Source organism: Oryza sativa, chromosome 1 (assembly GCF_034140825.1).
Source record: "Oryza sativa Japonica Group chromosome 1, ASM3414082v1".
In the NCBI taxonomy this organism is placed as follows: Eukaryota; Viridiplantae; Streptophyta; class Magnoliopsida; order Poales; family Poaceae; genus Oryza; species Oryza sativa.
Window position 1 is genome coordinate 10713884 of NC_089035.1, and position 13047 is coordinate 10726930.

General features: G+C 39.3%; 1 pseudogene; it reads right to left on the minus strand.

Annotated features, from left to right (window-relative positions):
* Positions 1-2663: 2663 nt before the first annotated feature.
* On the minus strand, positions 2664-4047 carry LOC107281495 (peroxidase 5-like; annotated as a pseudogene).
* Between the last annotated feature and the right edge of the window lie 9000 nt (positions 4048-13047).

A 13047-nucleotide genomic window follows, 5' to 3' on the forward strand; every position in this document is an offset into this window, starting at 1 on the left:
TAGCGCGCGCGCAGCTCCCAATCCAAGCTTGCACGTTGTTCACTAGCCAAACGTAAGGTTGTCAGTATTCCGATCCGTATTCTAGTATGTGAAGATACAACAATCCTATTAAATTGAAACGATACCGATCCTACCTAATATCTTAGTTTTCATAGTATCTTTGATCCTACTATTCATTATTACACGATACTACAAAGTCTTAGGTAGTATCCTGTTCTACGATTCTTACGATCCTTCAAAATATTATATAAAATAAGATAGTTTGAAAATAATATAAATAAATATGTTCAAGTTTATATAAAAATCAGTTAAATATACCAAAACTAATGTGGCTTCTCTTGATAAATGTCTCTATTTGCATGACATATATTATTACTATATTTTTTTATAACGAATAACTATATGTAATTAATACAAATATTAACTAAACTTAAAAAAAGAAAATCTCATAGTATCCCGGTACTATGATATGATACTATTTTAAGCAAAACGATACTAACTAGAATCCCAATAGTAATAACCTTGGCCAAACGTATGGCAGCAGTGTGGGTGCCGAAAATATACACCAGAGAGAATCTTATAGGTAGGGAATGAATAGTGCATTTGTTTTTTTGGAAATCTACTCAAATTCAAATCTTCTTTTTAATTCATAACTCAAACTCAAATCCATTTTGTGCGAAACTGGTCGCATAAACGGCAAACTGGCCGTCTTGGTAGTTGGTCGGTGCCAGAAACTGGATCACCCATATGTGGTCTAGCCCAAACACCTGCCTCTAGAAGGGCTCTGCACATGAAGTTTTGGACCACGGCCCATGACTGGATGCTATTTGAAATCATAGTTGCTAAACCCCGACCATCTATTAAATTATTAAAGTAATAGAAAAACGAGCCTCTACGTTCACTCTTACAGCCTAGAAATTCTCATATTACTCGAAAAAAAAGAAAAACAGAGTCCATATGAAAATACAATTTAGAAATAGTTAAAATTCAGAATTAAAAAATAAGAAATATTGTAACAGGGGACCAGAGTCCATATAGAAATACAATTTATAAATAACTGAAATTCGGAATTAAAAAATAAGGAATATTAGAAGTAGAGTATAGAGTTCATATAGAAATATAAATAGGAAATAATATAAATTCGGAATTAAAAATAAGGAATATTATAAGTAGAGTATAGAGTCCATATAGAAATACAATTAGGAAATAATAGAAATTCGGAATTAAAAATAAGGAATATTATAAGTAGAGTATAGAGTCAATACAGAAATTTAAAACTAACTAAAATTAGGAATAAACATAATAAAATTAAATGTAGAGTTTAGAGTCCGTATAAAAATATAATTTACAAATAACTAAAATTTAAAATTTAAAAAATGGGAAGAAGAGTCTAAAGTTAATGTAGGAATACAATTTAGAAGTAGCTGAAATTCGAAATTTAAAATTAAATAATATTGAAATATGAGTTTAGAGTTCACATAGAAATACAATTAGAAATAATAAAAACTTAGAATTAAAAATAAATAATATTGGAAGAAGAGCCTAGAGTCTACGTAGAAATATAATTTATAGATAACGAAAATTCGGAATTAAAAAAAAATTGAAAGATGTATCTAGAGTACATATAGGAATATAATTTACAAATAACTAAAATTTGATATTAAAAATAATTAATAAGTAACACGTATATAAAATACAATATGAATATTAAAATTATGTTATCATTTTAATATATTTGAATAATACATTGAGAAAATATATATGATATTATATGAGAGAAAATATAATGATGCTAGCCGCGCAATCTGCGTGGGGGCATCATGCTAGTTATTGATTAAACCGGCTAGTCCGTTGGTTCACTGATTAAACTCGATCGACATGTAGTTTTCTTCCGACAAAATCCGTTAGCAGTTATGTAGCGGATTAAGTACAAGAGAAAAACATGGAATTGCTGTATGACGAGTACAATGATGGCAATCAAGGGGCATTTTTTTTGTTTAATTTCCTATCAAAAAAATATTTTTTTTGATAGTGTTAAACTTTAGGTGGTGTTCGCAAGTGATAAACAAGAGGATTAAATAAAGACACGTAAAATGGCAAATCATCCATTACTGCATGATTAATTGAGTTTTAATTATTATAAACTTGACAAATGATTTTATTTGATATTTTAGAGCAACTATTGTATACAAAGATTTCGCACAAAACACCGTTTAGCAATTTATAAAACGTGCTAACAAAAAATGAGATATAATATATATCTTAATAAAAAAGGGGTCTAAAGGCAAGTCATGTCATTACATATTATCTCGAATACACGGAAAATGTAAATGCACAGACACTACTACATCGTGGTCACAGACACGTGAATGTGCCCTCTAACATTCTTAAGGAAATGGAGACTAATGATAAATCCTTGGTTTCATTAAAAATCAAATTGAAAGCGCACTGGTGCACGTGTAATATTCTTGGACATCAGCACTTGAAATTCCTGGTCATGACTCCTTCACCACTCCGGCTGTGTTTCCTGGAACTACCAATATTTTGATAAAATAGTATTGATAGTCGTATAAACTTGATAACTATATTGGATTTAATTCAAATATTTGGCAGAGTTCTATTTAAATGACCAAATAATAGGTCGGACATATTTTGGCTTCAAACTAAAACGCCCCAAATCTTTTACATGAGCCATACAACCAAAATACTATAACCAGAGTCCAGAGTGAATGACAAAGGTGGTTAATTTTCCTCCTCTTTTAGAACAAGGTGGCAATAAAAAATTGCAACATGAATGGTGTGTGCATGTATGGTGTAGATTGGAGAACAAAAACGTTTAATTAGGACGAGGTGCAAACTTGCCACTAAGCAAAAACGGCATGCACACAATGGCACACGTACGTTTAATTCTTCACTCGAACCAGTATAGCTTAGCTTTTTAGCTGTTGGTGGCGTTGCAGAACCCCCTGACCTCCCCCCGCGCCCCGGTGAGCACCTCGATGCCTCCCATCTTCACCATCGACGCCGCGAACCGCGCCATCCACGCGGTCAGGTCGCCGGCGTTCTCCCGGACCTTCTCCGCCGTGTCGTTCCGGCCGGCCAGCAGCGCCGCGTCCGACGTGAACAGCACCCGCCCGGCGAGCGCGTTCTTGAAGTACTGGTTGCCCAGCGTCGCCGGCGATACGGGGCTGTTGTTCACCACGCCGTCGTCGGCGGCGGCGCCGCCGCGTAGCTCGCGTCCAGGGAGGCGTCCACCGTCGGGTACAGCCGGTTCTTGAACCCCGAGCAGTGCGCGGTGCCGATGGAGTGCGCACCCGAGAGCGCCACCAGGTCGTCGACGGTGAGCCCCTTGGCGGCGAAGCTCTGGACGAGCTCGTCCGCGTCGAAGAACGGCGACGGGATGCTGGAGAAGACGGAGAAGGCGGACGACACGTCGCCGTCGCGGCGGCCGGAGGGGACCGGGTAGACGAAGCCGCCGGACTTGGTCACCGAGTCGCGGGCGGCGAAGGCGAGGATGTCGGCGCAGGAGACCTTGCCGGGGCAGACGGCCTCCACGGCCGCCTTGATCTTGTTCACGGCGTCGTACCCGCGGAGCGGGATCGCTGTCTTCTCCGGCGAGCCGTTTGCCTTGGTGGGATCAAGAAGGATGGACGCATCACAACCCTGCATGATCAAAAAAAAAAAACTTAGTTTACATTTTTTTAGGGACAAAATGAAGTGATTAATCATCAGTATCTAAGCTTTGCATGCAGTAATCTTGTGAGAAATTAAATAAGCTATCAATTCGATCATAGTTGAAAAATTAAATTAACTTGTGATTAGCAATTAAATTACCATGACAAAGCAATCATGGAAATGTAAACGAAGCAGCGCTGGGGCCATGGAAGGGTCAGCATCGATCAAGCCGTAGACGACATTGCTGATCGTCTGCTCGGCATTTGGGCACGACGAGCCGTAGAAATTGTACTGCAGACTTGCAGTTGATATGGAGATGAGGCTCATAGCCTGGAAGGCTACCATGAGAATTAGCTTCATCCCCCTGCTGAACATTCTGAATTCTGACAAGGTTGTTCACGAGGAGACAGCAAAGAAACGCCTGAAACTGAATGAATATATGTGTAGTGATCGCTACGTCAAAGGATTGGTTGATGTTTGATGATGTGACAGGCAAATATTCGATGTATTTATAGGTACAAATGGATGTGCAAATTGATCATTGATAATTGAGCTACTCCTTTTGAAGGAGGAGATTGATTAAATAAGAGATTTGAGGAATATTTGGAGAGCAATCATCAGAATAGTTTGCCAGTTCTTGTTGTCTAACAACATGGGGAGCAAAACAGCTAACTGATAAAACGTGTAGGCGTTGACATCGATCAATACCTGGCGTTGTGACGGTGAACTTAATTTAAATTCGGCTCGAGTAAATTAATTGGCCGTTCAGATGCATCATGCATGTGTCAACCGAAGCACAGTATTTGATGGAAGGATGGCAGAGCTAGAAAGATTTTTGAGCCGGACAATTTTCAATATAACTGGTATTGCTATAGAAATTTCATCATCTATTTATTCATCAATATTAAAATTTTGTGTAGTTTTCGCTAACGAGCCCGAGCAGCCGCCCGGTGGCTAGCTCCGCCCGTATGAAGGAGGTCAGTTTATTTGGTCGATCTGACAACCAGTGGCGGATCCAGGAAAAAAAAGTAGTGGGGGCTGAACTAACTAAGCCAGCATAAATCGAAACATCTCACATATAAATTGGCTACATGTATAGTTCAAAGTAGACACGTCAAATTAATGATAAGTAGAGAATTTTGTCCATACCAAACCAATATCCAATAGATGATGTTTCACTGCCAGTCACTTATTATTCTTCATTAGTAATCTGTACAAAGAAAAAAAAGGCAAATGAACGATTAATCGAAAATGACTTATTTTGAATTCAAATAATTTAGAGACTTAGGGAGAGAATGGAGGCATGGAGCATACCACTAATTTCTGTTGAAGCACTAGCATTCGACGCTTTTTCATCTCTTCAAAGTGTTGGATGATTTTTTCATCACTAATACTTCTAAAAATCTGCTTCTCAGTGTAGCAAATCATCAAGTCATTGAGCCATTCATCCCCCATTTTGTTTCGCAAATCTATCTTTATAAGAGACATAGCTGAGAAGACCCTCTCAACTGAAGCCGTTGCCACCGGAAGTATCAATGATAACTCAATGAGCCTATACACCAAGTGATAAGTTCTATTCTTTCCGGTTTGAACCATTAATTCAGCAACCTTTGCAAGATCTTTACATCCAAGAAATTCTTTACTTCTCCTAACATTGCTAATAAAATTTCCAAGTTGAGTTCGTAGTAGCATAAGATCACCAACCAAAAAATCTTCAGCATAAATTTCAGCAAGCCTCACAAGCTTATCCACATCAAAATTGGAGAAGGAATTCCGTGGATTAAGAGATGACATGCATACTAATAACTCTGAACTAACTTCACTAAAGCGATGGTTCATTTCAACCAAAATGGCATCAATGGCTGCAAGATAGATCTCAACATGATAGTAATGCTTATTTGTTACCTTGTGCCTTCGATGTGTAGATGTCCCTCTTTCATTAACTTCCTTGTCCATTTTTGGCACTTTAATCTCATGTTTATTACAGAATGAAATCACCCTATTCAATAGTGGCTCCCATCCATTCTCCCTCATGTCCTGCAAGAGCTCTTTCACATCTATGAGCAAACTCATTGCCTCAACAATATCTTGGTCCTTTCTTTGCAAAGCACGTGACAAGTCATCTGTAATGCTCAACATGTCTATCATCAAATGCATGATGAATACAAAATCAAAGCTTTGCATTTTACCCATCAAACCAAATGCTCCACCATTAAATGTTGGTTTGGTTGAATCTTTCTTAACAATCTCGAGCACATCTATGATAGCCTCCCACATTACTAGAATACGAAGCAAAGTTTTAAGATGTGAACCCCATCTAGTATCTCCAGGCCTAGCTAGGCTACTTTCTTGGTTCAGGCCTCTTCCAGTGGTAATCTCACCATTCTCCACCTTTTCTAACAATACATCGTGATGCTTTGCAAGCAAGGCATCCTTTCGCATACAAGATGCACCCACAGTGTTGACTATTAAAGGCACATAGTTAAAAAAATCTGCAATGGCTGGAGTAGAAGTTGAAACAGCAACAACTACTAGTTGTAGCTGATGGGCAAAACAATGGACATAAAAAGCATAAGGATTTTCATCCCGAATCAATTTTTGCACACCATTAAATTCCCCTCTCATGTTAGAAGCTCCGTCATAACCTTGGCCCCGAATCTTAGAGATGGTTAACTTATGACTAGAGATCATACCAAATAAAGCTTCCTTCAAAGCAATAGCCGTACATCTCTCAATATGTTGAAGACCAAGAAACCTCTCCATCACCTTTCCTTCATCATTCACAAACCTGCACAACAATAATTATTTCTAAGTTAGTACTCAAAATAGAATCTGAAAAATCAAACATATAAAACTACATATGTGAACTACTAACCTCAAGATGACACCCATTTGCTCCTTTATTGATACATCTCGAGACTCATCAATAAGTACAGAGAAATTTCTATTTCCAATCTCATCCATAATAACTGCCGTCACTTTTTCTGCACAAGCTTTAGTAAGATCCTTCTGAATATGATGTGATACCATTTGGCAATTTTTAAGGCCCTTTTCATATGCATCCTTCACTTCAGGAACCTTGTCTTTGTACCAATCAACCATCTCTTTAAATTTACCCTTGCTAAGGGAAGTATCAGACTCATCATGTCCACGAAAAGCATCACCTTGTTCAATGAGAAACCTTACAACATCTAAAGAAGATGTCAACCGAATCTTGTATCTAATTTCTTCCTCCTTGCTAACAATCTCAATTTTTTTAGATACACTTGTTCTTTGGTTCATAAAGTCTTCACATTTATTCCTAGCATCATTGTGAGTCTTGCAATTACTATGTACGGTAAGCCTATCTTTACCTTTCTTCCAATTGACATAACCTTCCTTAGCAAAGACAGCACTCCCAAACTTTTCAGGTTTTCCCGGTTCAAAGAAAATGTAACAATACAAGCAATAAGCTGCATCCTTTGAAACACTATACTCTAGCCAATCAAACTCATTGAACCAAGTTTTTTGAAAGGATCTCCACTCACCACCTTGCCATTTACGAGGAAATATAGTAATATTAGGTTGAGTTGGGCCACTCAATGCATATGCCCTCTTTACTTGATCTCTAATTTCAGGTGGATAAGCTTCAATTGGTTTGCGAAGCCCTGGATCACCAATTATATCTGATTGACTAAACTCTGCCCTAGGCCTCTTCGGCTGACTTAAATTCTCGGTGCTAGGTGAAGGATCTGTGTTGCTTGAACTAGAATAATACGTGAGTAGTGTTCTTTTTGACATGTTGACAATCTAAAAAGTAAAAAGGTATAGGAAACAATTATAAGTTTCTGTCAGAGAATCACTAACTCACTGAAATTGAAGTCACTGAAAATCTGAAATTGAACTCTTGACACAATTTCTATTCAGAGAATCAGATGTTAGTAGTTTACCCAATGGCCAATGCAAAGTAGCAGTCTAGCAGACTAGCAGTGGCCTGCCCGGCTGCCCCTGTGCTGTGGCTGTGCCCAACTGCCCATGGCGTTGCCGGCGCCGCTGGCCGCTTGCGGCCTGCCGCCTGCCCGCCCGCCTTGCGGCCTCGCTGGGAGCTGGGCAGCTGGCAGTCGAGTCGCCGGCGCGCCGCCTCCCCTACGGCGCGGCGGCGCTTTCCCGCCGGCTGGCCCGCGCGGCCGCGCCCGCCTCCTGTCCGCCCTGCCCGCCCGCCTTGCGGCCTCGCTGGGCGCTGGCAGTCGAGTCGCCGGCGCGCCGCCTCCCCGACGGCGCGGCGGCGCTTTCCCGCCGGCTGGCCCGCGCGCCCGCGCCAGCCTCCTGTCCCGACCCCGCCGCGGCGCCGCGCCGCCGCCTGCGGCACGCCGGTGTAGCCGCGCCGTCTCCACTCGCCGGATCCACTCGCCTCCACTCGCCGGCCGCCTCCCGTCGCCCCCGTCAGCCGTCGCCCTCCGCGCGCCGCCGCGCCGCCCAGCGCCGCCCACTACGCACGGTCGCAGGGAGCAGGGAGGATTGGGGATTTGGGGATGAAAGGATTGAAATGGACGGTTGCCCGGTTGGAGACTGGATTAGTGGCCGAGTGGGCCAAAATTTCTTCCAATGGGCTGGGCGCCTGGGCCAAAATGGAAATAATGACCTCAGAGGTGGTCGTGGGCTGTCTTTCCTTTATATTTTTGGCCCAAATCACGAATTTCTCTTCCTCCAGCCCCCACATCCCATAAAAAATTTTAGTGGGGTCTTAAGGGGGTCTCCACTGTCCCGGGAGCGGTAGTGGGGTCTCGAGACCCCCCCGCCCCCACAGTAAATCCGCCCGTGCTGACAACATGTATCTTTATTTCAATTCAAGTGCTGTTACCTAAGAGCGATGTATTTGTAGAATTTCTTTTCATGTACAGTAGTAAATTAATTAACTTTCACGTCAAAAGCTCTTCTTGTATTAAGCGTATCCACTGGAAAGGACGCTAACACCATAAATACATATCTTTAGGATTTTGAGGGAACTATAGCAGGCATGTTCGCTAGCTCAAATCGAGATTATAGTGGTCTCATCAATATTTAATCACTCCATTACTGTTATCTAGCATCCGAACCAGGCTAGATTAATTTAACATTCCTTATTTGACTTCCCTTTTGTTTAAGAGGTCCTGTTGACTGGTTGGGAAGCAGCTAACCTACGTTCATCCCAGCCGTGTGTCAGATATGTCAACTACTGGGCCTATCAATTGGCAGCTGGTGCAAAGCGAGCGACCAATAAGCTAGCAACCCCGAAAATTTCCATGTTTGGACCCCATTTTCAAAAGTTCTCTTCTGCACTCTATTGATTTGGCTAGTACAAATTTATTTTTTTTTCTCTCATATGTGTTCAATGATAATCATGTCAACCACAAATCACTACTACAAAAAGGCACATAGAAGTCAGCATTAATTATAGATACCGGAACAACTAAAACCGACACCTATTACGCTTTACCTGTCCACCGAAGCGCCCGCGGGGGTGCTAGAGGAAAAAATCGGCACCTTTAAGTATTTATAAGTGCCGATTTTGAAAAAAAGACTAACAACTATACTATAGATGCCGGTTTATTTATGTGTGTTTATCTTGTGTTCTTGATGGTCATGTGTGTTCTTAGATGTTCATGTTGCTTTCGTGTTCTTAGATGTTCATGTGTGTTCTTAGACGCCTCAAGTGCAACCACCTCAAATGCTTAGATCCAATCTCTAGAAGTCGCGGCTGCCACCGTGTGTCATCCACCTCATCTCCTGGCTTGGAACCTATGGATTGTTGGCTCTGATACCATATTGTTACGAACCCACTCTATGTGATTTAGTGAATTTCAGCACAAGCACACAATTCTTCCTCCAACACTTGATACATGAGTATTTGGGATACAGATGGGAGAAATGGAATCAAGACTGAGAATTAGCAGTAGATTGGAGAAGAAGAGATAGCTATGGATTAGAGAAGAGAAGAGAGATACAAAGGTTGAAGAAGAGAGAGCATCGGAAGGAAGAACTCAGGTTTCATCTATTTTGTTTGATCCCCCCATCTGTTGGCTCTGCTTCTTTTGTAGAGGCTTGAATGGTTGGCTTATCACAGCGGATTGGGCCTAGCCAGCCATGGGCTCAATATGCATACCGATCCAGCCTAGTTACATTACAATCCACGAGTACTAAATATATATGGGATTTAGTCTATGCACTAACAGATGCAAAATCAGGGACGAAGGTAGTAACAATTCATAACAAGTAAATATATAGGTAACCACAAATATAAATACTTTATATTATACTGGAGTAGTCTTTGTTGTTAGCATACTTTTTTTAGAAAAAAAAGAAGGGAGAAGCTTTGTCTCGTGAGCCTTGCTCCGGTGCTCTCTACTGGTATTAAAAAGCGATAAAAATAATCTATATATCTATTATATACTAAAAGTCCATTAAACTTCCTAGAAACGCTCTTAAATCGCCACGTGGCATTCCTACAAATACTCCTAAGCCACCACATAGCACTCTTTAATCTTACCGTCAATTTTCACTTAAATTGGTGGGCCCATTATTTTACACCATTAGATTAGATCTATTATTAAAAAAATAATAAATTCCTCCTACTTATATGATATACAGAGTATAATGGTGCGTACGTACGTACGATTGAAGCAATTACCTACTGTTTACAAAAAGAATCATACAAACTTAGGTAAAAAAAGACAGTAAAAATACATGCATCCATAAAAATCGATGGTCAACAGACTTACGTAGGTGAGAGAGAGGACAGGAAGAGACTAAATTCTTTATTCAATCTAATCTGGTGGTTTAAAACACTAAACACATCAATTTAAATATAAATCGAGGGCTATGTTTTTTAAAACTATCTATCTATCTATCTATTATATGCTAAAAGTCCATTAAACTTTCTACAAACACTTCTGAATCATCATATGTCACTCCTACAAACGCTCCTAAGACGTCACGTGGCGCTCTAATAAATCAAAGAAAATCATAAGAATTCTAATAAAAACAAAATTTAACCATCGATTTTTCTTTTAATAAGGTGGACCCATCATACATTCTCCACCATTAGATTTATCTTAATAAAAAAGATAAGACAGGGAAAAGACCCTGGACTCGGACGGTCCATCATGCTATACCGCGTGTCCGGTTACGAGCCGGTTTGGCCGTGGCGGCAAGTTTATCGCTAATTAACTTATCTCTGTATATACGTAGCACAAGCTGAGATTAATTAGCTCCCATATTATGTTACTACTAACTCATAGCTATATTTATTATATACACAGCAAAATATATATATATATATATATATATATATATATATATATATATATATATATATATATATATATATATATATATATATATATATATATATATATATATATATATATATATATATATATATAAATGGAAGCTAGGAGATTAACACTGAGATTATACATATATAGCTAATTAAATTAGTTATACTTGATTTCTGAAAGGAGATTAACGGCAATATAATATAGCTAATTAAATCAGTTTGCATGGTTTGCGGCAACATTACATAGCTAATTCGAACCAATGCATTTGGCAGTCTCTAGATAAATTGTCCAGCTTAAATCTGTCTATCTAAGATCTGATCTGCTTTAAATCATCGTGATATCTTTAAAATTTAAAAATGATTTTTTAAAAAACAAAATACATGATAATCGCTTTAACTTAAATTGTTTTGAAAAATTAGAAAAACAAAGTCCCCTCCACCCCACCCTGACCATCACATACGCACAACACTTTCCGCCCCCTCCACTTTTGGCTTGGGTTATCCGCTCTCCACTTCTCTCTATATCTTTTAGAGTAGCAATGATAAAAGAGAAACAACCAATAATATCGAAACTTCCATAGTTATATTAAGCTACATGTCTCATATCTATTCTAATTGTTGATCTTTACATAATTAAACCAACAAATTTAGATTCATAATAACTGGTATAAAATAGAAAAAAATTATCAATAGGGGCTAAATTGAACCAATTGTAGAACATCTAACAAATTTGTAAAGAAATGGTTTTTAATTTTCACTTAAACTGAAACAGCCGTTGCCATATCAATTAAATTGGCCTTCCCTCTATCTATGATGCCATGGTATTATGAATTACTTCACGTATTATTATATATATAATTCACACTAAAATAGCAACATATAATTGCTTAAAAGTTATATTTGTTAGTATTAGATTTAAAATTTAAGACTCATATTGACTAGGTATATTTAAAAAGCTCTATAGGTCACACGTATCATAGGGAAGCAAGGTCTAGATTATATACATCTCCTTTGCATTTATTGATCATATAAAGTATGTGTAAGAAATTACATCAATATGAACAAATTAGAGAGAGGGCTAGCTTGATAGTACAAATAAACATATTTATTAGCAACAATTGTTTGTTAAGATTTGTAAAAAAAGCTCTAAATATTCAATTAAAAAAAGAAAAAAAACACCTTACTTTTTATCCAAACTTAATTTATTAGAAATGTATGATAAACAAACAAACTAAGTCTATCTTATTTTTAAATAACTAGGAAGACTGTAAATAATTAGTTGTATATATGCATTAAGTACTGTTATATAGTATAAAGCTAACAAATAGCTTAGAAAATTTATTTGAGCAATACCGATACGATAAAGAAATTTGTGAGGAAAACGAACTTATGAAGCATGGTATGTGCCATCCGTTTGATATTCCACCCATATAAATTCATCAAAACCATGATACATGCCCGCGCGGGCTACCTTCTTAGTTGATTTAATTTGATCGAAGGATTTAGATGTATTTCTACTACCATCTCATCTAGCAGTAGTAAAATCGTGGAGGGGCATATTTGACCAAAGAAATGTATCCACAGAGGGGTATATTCATCATTCAACACTTATTAACCCTAGCAGCGTATACGCTCCTCTCACCACAACATAAGACGGCGCTGCTCGCGTCTGAACGCTCCACTCCTCAATCAGCCGACGCCACCGCTCGAACTCGCAGCTAACGCCACCACATGTTGTCTTCTCCCCAATCGGAGGCTCAATCAGCTGCCGCAAGTCCAAGCGAAAGCAACATCAAGTCCTAGGCTCTGCCAACGCCGATGGTGGCAATTGACAACATCAAGAACCAGCGACGCGCCTCGGCGTCGTCCCCACCACGGTCCAGTAGCAGCAACACGAGCCCCAAGGCTGCTGCGATGACAACCCCGACGACTCTAGCCATGCCATCATTGAACACCCATCGCCGTCATAAACCACTCTACGATGATGAACTCCTTCCTGACGGACGTGCGCCGGAGCCCGGAGCCATGGAAGCGACCATGGGATTGATGATAACAAATTGACATAGAAGAGAGAAAGA